Source organism: Pseudophryne corroboree, chromosome 4 (genome assembly GCF_028390025.1).
Source record: "Pseudophryne corroboree isolate aPseCor3 chromosome 4, aPseCor3.hap2, whole genome shotgun sequence".
NCBI classification, from domain to species: domain Eukaryota; kingdom Metazoa; phylum Chordata; class Amphibia; order Anura; family Myobatrachidae; genus Pseudophryne; species Pseudophryne corroboree.
The window spans coordinates 260,312,118-260,324,862 of record NC_086447.1 but is presented as its reverse complement, the minus strand read 5'-3'; positions in this window follow the sequence as shown (position 1 = coordinate 260,324,862).

Sequence of the window (12,745 nt, the reverse complement as noted above, 5' to 3'; positions counted from 1 at the left end):
CTATGTGGCTAGGATGCACATGCAGCTTCTGCTGATTAAAATGATATGCAGCATGCCTATATACTGTCTGCGACTGCGGCTGTATCTGCATATGAAATGCTACATTACAGTGATCTCCAGGACTACACTGCAACGTAGCATTTTGTATGCAGATACAGCCGCAGTCACACACAGAATATAGGCATGCCGCATATCATTTTAATCAGCAGAATCTGCTGGTGCCCCTAAGCATACCAAATGCCCTAGGCAATTGCCTAGTTTGCCTATGCCTAAGGCCGGCTCTGGGGTGTAAGGTCATCACTGGCACAAAGCCTCAACCACCCAAATTTCACACACTCGCACTCTCGCGCGTAGTGTGATGAAGGGGTTCTCACGTCCGTGAGCAAACCCCTATTCCGGCGCTCGGGGATAGACAAAGGGACAAACGTACACAGATGCTACTCACCGTCGTCAGTCTTGCACTGCGATCTTCCTCTCCATTTACAGGTCCCTGTAAGGAGGCAAACAAACAACAGCCGTGCAGGGCCTAACTCTACCCTAGTGTAACACCCCTATACCAACTATAACAACAGAGCCCTCAAACTAACTCGGTGGGTGTGGTGCAACAGAACTAGACACAAACTTAACAAACTCTTTGCCCTGCACAGTAACAACATACATCACAATACACGGTGCGAGTAACAACCACGGTGCTGTCCCTTTAATGACCTGAATCAGAATACCAGGGAGTGGGCGCCGTACAGCTCACCCACCTCCCGTACACTGTCTTTCCAGGGGCTCAGGCCGAGCGGCCCTGCCTACCTAAACACCTCAGGGTGGACTGGGCCTAGTGCCCAGTGCCACCTTTATTCACCTTTGGAGGGGAACCACTTATTGACTGGGCCTAGTGCCCCCTATTTGCACACAGGCCAGAGGCCTGACATCACCCACGGGCCTAGCGCCCGCCTAACTTGTCGCCCGTTGGGTGATTGGGCCTAGTGCCCAGGGTCACCTTATATACACCTAATCTGCCAAAATGCACTAGGGCCTAATGTCCCACAGGCCTATTGCCTGAACTGCCCTTGGGCCTAATGCCCGCCTACTGTGCTAACAACGTGGCGTGGGCCTAACGCCCAAACCACCAAATCCAGTGTAGCCAAACTTCTAACTGCGTCACAGGCCTAGTGCCTGAACTGTGCCCCCGGGCCTAATGCCCGTCCCTGCTGGTCTAGGGAGGAAAACGGGGGGTGAAAGTAGCCTCACTGAGGCCTCACCTGCTCCGGGGGTCTTCGGCGCCCTCTTCTGCCGCTGACCCATCCTGGCAAGCAGCGTCGCCTCCGCTCTTCAGCGTCCAGCCGCCGCTGGACATCTTCCTTCTGCAACCCGACATCTTCTGGCCTCTTCAGCGACGTCTTCTCCTCGCGGCCTCCTCTTCAGCGCTCTTCCGCGCGCTCCTCTCTCTTCGGCTCCCCTCAGCGGCAGTTTCTTTTTTTTTCTCCCACCCGGTGTCTGACGTCAGATGCCGTGGGTGGGGCCTATGACGCGGCGAGCACCGATGGGCTCGCGCGCCCTTTCCTAATTGGCCGGCGCCGGATTTCAAATCCCGCTGGCGGCGCTTCCCATTGGCGGCCAAATTTGTGCCAAGTTTGAAATGCCACCTCGCCCGGCGCTGCTGTAAGTCCGGTGCAGGGAAACAACCAATCCCTGCACCAGACACCCGCCGCTGTTGCACACCCAGCACTGGGGACAGACAAGCTGCCCCAGCGCTGTCCACCAGTGTGCTCTGCCCTTCCGATGTGCCCTGGGACACAGGGCACATCTCTACAGATACAGTGTGGGTCGGATGTCGCTGGGCAACAACGCGCGTGCACATTGCAGGCGCCGCACATGCACATTTCTGACCCGGTCTCACGCCGTGAAGAACTGCTGCGTGCGAACGGGTCAAAATGTCCCCCTGTACCACATAGCTATTTGGATGATATGCAGGATGCTGAACTACTGCCATTCTGTCAAATCCTTGCTTGGTTTGCATGCGGACAGGCTGGCCCGGAGACAGTGGTGGCAGGCAGTTTGCTGATCTGTCATAAGAAGGTTTGGCAGCCATTCTACACTTGCTGATTTTCTCGTGTACCTTTTGCTCTACTCTGGGTTGCAGGAGCTGCTTTGCCATTGGGCTGCTTGTGCAGGTGCGCCGTGCTAATAGACACTGTGCAGGGGATGGAAGTCCATCTTGGGGCGTGTTTCTCAAGTTTAACAGTGCCAAGTATATGTCCGATCCATCTCGTGCACACTTCTCCATTAGGTGCTTTGCAGAGAGGACTGCACGCTCTGCCAATCCATTTGATTGTGGGTAGTGTGGACTACTAGTTATGTGCTGGAAGTCCCATGTATTCGCAAAGTCCTTGAACTCTCTACTCTTAAATTGCATGGCATTATCAGTGATCAGCTGCTGTGGGGTGCCATGTGCTGCAAAGTGTCTCTTCAGCTTTACAATGACCATTTGACTTGTGGTGCTGGGCAAGTAGTTTATTTCGAACCATCCTGAATAGGAGTCAACTAGTACCAGGTACTCCTTCCCGCTCCATTCAAATAGATCAGCCGCAAGAATGGACAATGGAAGATCAGGAATGTCATGGAGCAGCATGGACTCCTGTGGCAGGTGTGGACGCAGGGCATCGCAGGGTGCACAAAATGAGACAGCACTGTCAATGTCACCGTACATGGAGGGCCAGAACGTGGTATCACGGGCCGTATACTTGGTAGCCTCCAGGCCGGCATGGTCCTGGTGCATTTGCTGGGTGTAGAACGTCTGAAGGGCAGCCGGAATCACAAAGCGATGACCCCACAGGATGACACCATCAACCACGGTGAGTTCATCTCTCATACAGTGGAAGGCAGTGCGGCAGTTCCTTGGAAGAGGATGGCCAGCCATTGAGAATCACCGCAGAGAGACGCTGGCGAAGATCATCCGCAAGTGTAGCAGCACGCGGTTCGTCCAGCCGCTTGGTAGAGAGCACCTCCACAGCCATGACCTCATAGTCACCTCAGTAGTGTTCATGTCAGTAGTCGAAAGGAAGACTCAAGACAGAGCATCAGCAACGTACATTTCTTTGCCTCGCGTATATATGACATCTAAGTTGTACCGCTGCAGCTTGAGCATCATGCCCTGGATGCGGGAAGAAGCAGTGTGGATGGGCTTCTTCAGTATGGTGATGAGAGACTGATGGTCCGTTTGCACCGTGACAGGACAGCCACAGATGAAGTTGTGGAAACGGGTGCAGGCAGACACCAGTTCCAACAGTTCTTTCTCAATTTGTGCATACCTGGTTTCAGTGTCAGTGAGGGCCCTGGAAGCAAAAGCCACTGGCCACTAGACCACTCTGTGAAGCGTCGGCAGAGAAGACTATCGGATCATGCACGTTGAAGTTTCGCAGTACCGGGGGATTTGTCAGCATGGTCTTCAATCGATCAACAACAGCCGTGTGTGTGTGTGTCCAGCCAGCACCATTCGGAGTCCTGGTGGAGTAGCTGCCGCAAAGGTGCCGTGGTTCAACTGTATTGCAGAACAAATTTAGATAGGTAGTTGGTCATCACCAGGAAGCGCTGCAGTGCCTGTTGGTCAGCTGAAAGTGGCATTTGCTGGATGGCAGAGATTTTATTTGGGTCCAGTTTGACGCCATGACTAGTAAGTATGTGGCCGACGTACGCCACTTCTGTTACTCTAAACCTGCATTTGTCTGGGTTGAGCTTGAGGTTCAAAGTACGGGCTCATTCAAGTACGTGGCGCAGTCGCTGGTCATGTTCTGCCTTGGTGCGGCCCCATACCAGGATGTCATCGATGATGATTTCACAGGGATAGCCTGCAGTTGCTCCATGCAATGCTCGAACACCTCACTGCATGTGGTGATTCTATAGGGCATGCACAGGAAGACATACCACCCTATCGGGGTCATGAAAGCGGTGAGCAGGGACGAAGCTCTGTCCAAAGGGATTTGCCAGAATCCGCACTTTGCATCCAGGGTACTGAAAACGGTGACACCTGGCATGTCAGCAATCACTTGCTCGATGGTGGGGAGAGGGCGATATGGATGCAGCAGTGCTTTGTTCAAGTGTACTGGATCAATGCAAAGACGTACAGTCCCGTCCTTTTTTGATGCGGCCACCATGGCGGACACCCACTGTGTTGCTTCCTCTATTGGGGCAATGACACCCAATTGAGTCATTCTGTGGATCTCTTTAATGACTTTGTCTTTCATTGTGACTGGATCCCTCCGGGGGACACAGATAGTAGGTACAATAGGGTCATCCAGCCTCATATGCTACACAACAGGAAACTTGCCAAGTGTACTGCAATCAAATAAATCCTGAAAGTCTTTTATCTCCGGGACGGTCATCTGTATTGCGTGTACCTCAGGCCCCAATTTGAGAAGGCCTGGCTTCATACTGTCAGGGAGGCCTAGCAGTGGTTTAACCTTTTGATCCACAATGTGGAATAGCAAATCAGCACGGGTAACCTTTAGCTTTGTGGTACCCAGTGTGGTAATGATCTGGCCAGCATAAGCTATCAAGTTGATTCTGTCTTGTGGGTTTATCTGTGCAGTTGGATCTATTTCACGTAGTTGTTTGTAGGACATAACATTGCACTTCGCTCCTGAGTCTATTTTGACCATGGCCACCTTGTTCGTATGCTTTGTTCTCAGTTTGATAAATATTTCGCCCCTCTCATCCAAGTGGTCTACACTATCACAAACTGTCATGCGAACTGATTCACACCCTGGCTCCGTTTCGATCTGGTTAATCCGCCGGGGTGAGTGGCTATAGCGCGACTCAGACTGTCGCTTTATGGAAGTTTGATCTTTGGAGCGGCAGCACCTTGCAAAATGATTCCATTTGCCACATGCATTACATCATTTATCATATGCGGGGCAGCGTTGTTTGTCAGGAGGGTGCTGTGCTATGCAGTTCCCACACGTGGAGGATTGGCGCGGAATGGCCGCCATGACACATACCTCAGCGTCCTTTCTTAGTTCCCTTGTGCCCTTTACAGACCGCTCATTTAACATACAGATATTTCTGGCAGTCTCCAATGTGAGGCCCTTCTCCCGCAGCAGCTGTGCACGTACCTTGTCGCTGCATATGCCGCATACGATTCTGTCACGGATGAGCTCCTCTGTGAGGATACCAAAATTGTACCTCTTTGCCAGCAGCTTTAGCATGGAGATGTAGGACTGTATAGTTTCATCACCCTTTTGGGTTGCGCTGTTAAAAACATGCCTGTCCATAATTATATTCTTTACTGGCATGCAGATCTCTTCAAACTTTGCAATTAGGACGTCAGGGTCCTCTCTGTCTTCTCCGTCAGCGTATACAAAAGCATCTGATTTGTCCACAGCATCTGTGCCTGCGAGGTTCAGTAGCGTGTATGCCTGGACTTTTTTTGATTTGTCTGAAAGGCCTGCTATGGAGTACACGTGCCATTCCTTTTTAAACCTCAGCCAGTTGTCAGCCACGTTTTCATCAAATATCAGCAGATCTATTCTCCTCAGACCTTATGCCATGACATCCCAGTTCTGACACCATGTATATGTGTGACAACAGATCAAGACGACACTTGCAGCATGAATGTAACACAGGTCTTTACTCAGCCTGAGCCAGACATGTGATGAAATTAAACAGCAGACCAAACAGGAAGTGAGTCACCTCGGCATGACATCACTTCCCTAGATACACAACATGCATTTACATGGATTTATTGGAAAAAAAAACCCATAAAAACAGATAAAATTACAGATTTATTTTTTTCCGTTCCTACAGTATTATTAACCTCAATAACATTAATTTCCGCTCATTTCCAGTCTATTCTGAACACCTCACACCTTACAATATTGTTTTTAGGCCGAAGTAGCTGGATGCCTACATTTTTGCACCGAGGTAGCTGGATGGCAAAGCTAAGCGACACAAGTGGGCGGCACAAACACGTGGCCCATCGAGGAGTGGCACTGCAGTGGCAGACAGGATGTCAGTTTTAAAAACTAGGCCCCAAAGAGCACATAATGCAAAGAAAAAAGAGGCGTAGGATGGAATTGTCCTTGGGCCCTCCCACCCACCCTTATGTTGTTTATACAGTCCTCCCACCCACCCTTATGTTGTTTATACAAGACATGCACAGTTTTATAAACCCATCATTTCAGCGACAGGTGGTCCCTCTGGAAAAAGCTTGCCAAGTTCACCGAATCATAGCTAGCTACAAACATACCTCCTCCATATTTGATGACTTTTCACATTATGAGAAGAGGCAAGAGGAAGATGACAGTGTCAAGAAGGTGATTAAAAATTAGAGAGGCTCACACAATCGGGAACAACACACAGGCTTCAGTGGCAAACGCAGGATTTCTAAAGGGGGGTTTCCAAATGCAATCCACAATCTCCCACTTGGCGGAACATGGAATACAGTATTAATATTTAACACAATATATGGTCTATAGTATAGGCTGCATCAAACATATTTAAATAATATAAATAAGGTAAGTAATCAGGAAAAGGTTAAACATACTATAAATAAATACATAAACATAATAGAACCAGTACTGCACTTTCTATGCAAACATTCTCCCACCTCATGGTAAGGCTCCTGTCTCTTCTTCCTGGTAGCTACTCTCTGGTCCAGTGCACTGATTGAGGACTCAGAAATAAACACACAGCAAACTTGGTAGAAGAAACTTCTATCACTGGGCATGTGCAGCTGCTCTGATCTGTCCATTAAATTGCATGATATGGCGGTAGCTCTAGTAATCGTATTATATACTATTGCTATTTTTGTTATAATTTGCGCAACTTGCCAAGAGGAGGGGGGTTTCTGGGCAACCAGAAACCCCCCTGCGTTTGCCTATGGGCTTTCACCTCCACTCCTATCTTGGTGTGGAACAGAAAGGACTTTAACCATGCAAATGTATAATTACCACATTACTCGACAAACTGAAAAACTAGGGGCAAAAGCTTCCGAATTTGTACCCCCTTCTACATTTTCAGGGATTATGATAATCTCGGATTTAATGCGGGGATGCAAATAAACTGGTTTATACTAGAGATGAGCGGGTTCGGTTTCTCTGAATCCGAACCCGCCCGAACTTCATGTTTTTTTACACGGGTCCGAGCGACTCGGATCTTCCCGCCTTGCTCGGTTAACCCGAGCGCGCCCGAACGTCATCATCACGCTGTCGGATTCTCGCGAGGCTCGGATTCTATCGCGAGACTCGGATTCTATATAAGGAGCCGCGCGTCGCGGCCATTTTCACACGTGCATTGAGATTGATAGGGAGAGGACGTGGCTGGCGTCCTCTCCGTTTAGAAATTAAAATAGATAGGAGAGTGAGAGTGAGACACTTCATTTACTTACTGGAGCTTAGGAGGAGTTATACTAGTGACTGATGACCAGTGACCTGACCACCAGTGCAGTTTTATAATTTATTATTATATAATAATCCGTTCTGTTCTTGTTCTCTGCCTGAAAAAAACGATACACAGTGACTCAGTCACACTCACATACCATATCTGTGCTCAGCCCAGTGTGCTGCATCATCTATGTATAATATCTGACTGTGCTCACACAGCTTAATTGTGGGGGAGACTGGGGAGCAGTTATAGGTTATAGCAGGAGCCAGGAGTACATATTAAACAGTGCACACTTTTGCTGCCAGAGTGCCACTGCCAGTGTGACTGACCACTGACCACTGTGACCAGTGACCTGACCACACTGACCACCAGTATAGTATATTGTGATTGAATGTCTGCCTGAAAAAGTACACTCGTCGTGTGACTTGTGTGGTGTTTTTTTATTCTATAAAAATTAAAAAACTCATTCTGCTGACAGACAGTGTCCACTCCAGCAGGTCCGTCATTATATAATATATACCTGTCCGGCTGCAGTAGTGATATATATATATTTTTTATATCATTATTTATCATCCAGTCTACTAGCAGCAGACACAGTACGGTAGTTCACGGCTGTAGCTACCTCTGTGTCGGCACTCGGCAGTCCATCCATAATTGTATACCACCTACCCGTGGTTTTTTTTTTTTTTCTTCTTTATACATACTACATCTCATTATCATCCAGTCTATATTAGCAGCAGACACAGTACAGTACGGTAGTCCACGGCTGTAGCTACCTCTGTGTCGGCACTCGGCAGTCCATCCATAATTGTATACCACCTACCCGTGTTTTTTTTTTTCTTTCTTCTTTATACATACTACATCTCATTATCAACCAGTCTATATTAGCAGCAGACACAGTACGGTAGTTCACGGCTGTAGCTACCTCTGTGTCGGCACTCGGCAGTCCATCCATAATTGTATACCACCTACCCGTGGTTTTTTTTTTCTTTCTTCTTTATACATACATACTACATCTCATTATCATCCAGTCTATATTAGCAGCAGACACAGTACAGTACGGTAGTCCACGGCTGTAGCTACCTCTGTGTCGGCACTCGGCAGTCCATCCATAATTGTATACCACCTACCCGTGGTTTTTTTTTTTCTTTCTTCTTTATACATACTACATCTCATTATCATCCAGTCTATATTAGCAGCAGACACAGTACAGTACGGTAGTCCATGGCTGTAGCTACCTTGGTGTCGGCACTCGGCACTCGGCAGTCCATCCATAATTGTATACCACCTACCCGTGGTTTTTTTTTTCTTTCTTCTTTATACATACTACATCTCATTATCAACCAGTCTATATTAGCAGCAGACACAGTACAGTACGGTAGTCCACGGCTGTAGCTACCTCTGTGTCGGCACTCGGCAGTCCATCCATAATTGTATACCACCTACCCGTGTTTTTTTTTTTCTTTCTTCTTTATACATACTACATCTCATTATCATCCAGTCTATATTAGCAGCAGACACAGTACAGTACTGTAGTCCACGGCTGTAGCTACCTCTGTGTCGGCACTCGGCAGTCCATCCATAATTGTATACCACCTACCCGTGGTTTTTTTTTCTTTCTTCTTTATACATACTACATCTCATTATCATCCAGTCTATATTAGCAGCAGACACAGTACAGTACGGTAGTCCACGGCTGTAGCTACCTCTGTGTCGGCACTCGGCAGTCCATCCATAATTGTATACCACCTACCCGTGGTTTTTTTTTTCTTTCTTCTTTATACATACTACATCTCATTATCATCCAGTCTATATTAGCAGCAGACACAGTACAGTACGGTAGTCCACGGCTGTAGCTACCTCTGTGTCGGCACTCGGCAGTCCATCCATAATTGTATACCACCTACCCGTGGTTTTTTTTTCTTTCTTCTTTATACATACTACATCTCATTATCATCCAGTCTATATTAGCAGCAGACACAGTACAGTACGGTAGTCCACGGCTGTAGCTACCTCTGTGTCGGCACTCAGCAGTCCATCCATAATTGTATACCACCTACCCGTGGTTTTTTTTTTTTTCTTCTTTATACATACTACATCTCATTATCAACCAGTCTATATTAGCAGCAGACACAGTACGGTAGTCCACGGCTGTAGCTACCTCTGTGTCGGCACTCGGCAGTCCATCCATAATTGTATACCACCTACCCGTGGTTTTTTTTTTCTTTCTTCTTTATACATACTACATCTCATTATCATCCAGTCTATATTAGCAGCAGACACAGTACAGTACGGTAGTCCACGGCTGTAGCTACCTCTGTGTCGGCACTCGGCAGTCCATCCATAATTGTATACCACCTACCCGTGGTTTTTTTTTTCTTTCTTCTTTATACATACTACATCTCATTATCATCCAGTCTATATTAGCAGCAGACACAGTACAGTACGGTAGTCCACGGCTGTAGCTACCTCTGTGTCGGCACTCGGCAGTCCATCCATAAGTATACTAGTATCCATCCATCTCCATTGTTTACCTGAGGTGCCTTTTAGTTGTGCCTATTAAAATATGGAGAACAAAAATGTTGAGGTTCCAAAATTAGGGAAAGATCAAGATCCACTTCCACCTCGTGCTGAAGCTGCTGCCACTAGTCATGGCCGAGACGATGAAATGCCAGCAACGTCGTCTGCCAAGGCCGATGCCCAATGTCATAGTACAGAGCATGTCAAATCCAAAACACCAAATATCAGTAAAAAAAGGACTCCAAAACCTAAAATAAAATTGTCGGAGGAGAAGCGTAAACTTGCCAATATGCCATTTACCACACGGAGTGGCAAGGAACGGCTGAGGCCCTGGCCTATGTTCATGGCTAGTGGTTCAGCTTCACATGAGGATGGAAGCACTCAGCCTCTCGCTAGAAAACTGAAAAGACTCAAGCTGGCAAAAGCACCGCAAAGAACTGTGCGTTCTTCGAAATCCCAAATCCACAAGGAGAGTCCAATTGTGTCGGTTGCGATGCCTGACCTTCCCAACACTGGACGTGAAGAGCATGCGCCTTCCACCATTTGCACGCCCCCTGCAAGTGCTGGAAGGAGCACCCGCAGTCCAGTTCCTGATAGTCAGATTGAAGATGTCAGTGTTGAAGTACACCAGGATGAGGAGGATATGGGTGTTGCTGGCGCTGGGGAGGAAATTGACCAGGAGGATTCTGATGGTGAGGTGGTTTGTTTAAGTCAGGCACCCGGGGAGACACCTGTTGTCCGTGGGAGGAATATGGCCGTTGACATGCCTGGTGAAAATACCAAAAAAATCAGCTCTTCAGTGTGGAGGTATTTCAACAGAAAAGTGGACAACAGGTGTCAAGCCGTGTGTTGCCTTTGTCAAGCTGTAATAAGTAGGGGTAAGGACGTTAACCACCTCGGAACATCCTCCCTTATACGTCACCTGCAGCGCATTCATAATAAGTCAGTGACAAGTTCAAAAACTTTGGGCGACAGCGGAAGCAGTCCACTGACCAGTAAATCCCTTCCTCTTGTAACCAAGCTCACGCAAACCACCCCACCAACTCCCTCAGTGTCAATTTCCTCCTTCCCCAGGAATGCCAATAGTCCTGCAGGCCATGTCACTGGCAATTCTGACGAGTCCTCTCCTGCCTGGGATTCCTCCGATGCATCCTTGCGTGTAACGCCTACTGCTGCTGGCGCTGCTGTTGTTGCTGCTGGGAGTTGATGGTCATCCCAGAGGGGAAGTCGTAAGCCCACTTGTACTACTTCCAGTAAGCAATTGACTGTCCAACAGTCCTTTGCGAGGAAGATGAAATATCACAGCAGTCATCCTGCTGCAAAGCGGATAACTGAGGCCTTGACAACTATGTTGGTGTTAGACGTGCGTCCGGTATCCGCCGTTAGTTCACAGGGAACTAGACAATTTATTGAGGCAGTGTGCCCCCGTTACCAAATACCATCTAGGTTCCACTTCTCTAGGCAGGCGATACCGAGAATGTACACGGACGTCAGAAAAAGACTCACCAGTGTCCTAAAAAATGCAGTTGTACCCAATGTCCACTTAACCACGGTATGTGGACAAGTGGAGCAGGGCAGAGTCAGGACTATATGACTGTGACAGCCCACTGGGTAGATGTATGGACTCCCGCCGCAAGAACAGCAGCGGCGGCACCAGTAGCAGCATCTCGCAAACGCCAACTCTTTCCTAGGCAGGCTACGCTTTGTATCACCGGTTTCCAGAATACGCACACAGCTGAAAACCTCTTACGGCAACTGAGGAAGATCATCGCGGAATGGCTTACCCCAATTGGACTCTCCTGTGGATTTGTGGCATCGGACAATGCCAGCAATATTGTGTGTGCATTAAATATGGGCAAATTCCAGCACGTCCCATGTTTTGCACATACCTTGAATTTGGTGGTGCAGAATTTTTTAAAAAACGACAGGGGCGTGCAAGAGATGCTGTCGGTGGCCAGAAGAATTGCGGGACACTTTCGGCGTACAGGCACCACGTACAGAAGACTGGAGCACCACCAAAAACTACTGAACCTGCCCTGCCATCATCTGAAGCAAGAAGTGGTAACGAGGTGGAATTCAACCCTCTATATGCTTCAGAGGTTGGAGGAGCAGCAAAAGGCCATTCAAGCCTATACAATTGAGCACGATATAGGAGGTGGAATGCACCTGTCTCAAGTGCAGTGGAGAATGATTTCAACGTTGTGCAAGGTTCTGATGCCCTTTGAACTTGCCACACGTGAAGTCAGTTCAGACACTGCCAGCCTGAGTCAGGTCATTCCCCTCATCAGGCTTTTGCAGAAGAAGCTGGAGACATTGAAGGAGGAGCTAACACGGAGCGATTCCGCTAGGCATGTGGGACTTGTGGATGGAGCCCTTAATTCGCTTAATAAGGATTCACGGGTGGTCAATCTGTTGAAATCAGAGCACTACATTTTGGCCACCGTGCTCGATCCTAGATTTAAAGCCTACCTTGGATCTCTCTTTCCGGCAGACACAAGTCTGCTGGGGTTGAAAGACCTGCTGGTGAGAAAATTGTCAAGTCAAGCGGAACGCGACCTGTCAACATCTCCTCCTTCACATTCTCCCGCAACTGGGGGTGCGAGGAAAAGGCTCAGAATTCCGAGCCCACCCGCTGGCGGTGATGCAGGGCAGTCTGGAGCGACTGCTGATGCTGACATCTGGTCCGGACTGAAGGAACTGACAACGATTACAGACATGTCGTCTACTGTCACTGCATATGATTCTCTCACCATTGAAAGAATGGTGGAGGATTATATGAGTGACCGCATCCAAGTAGGCACGTCACACAGTCCGTACTTATACTGGCAGGAAAAAGAGGCAATTTGGAGGCCCT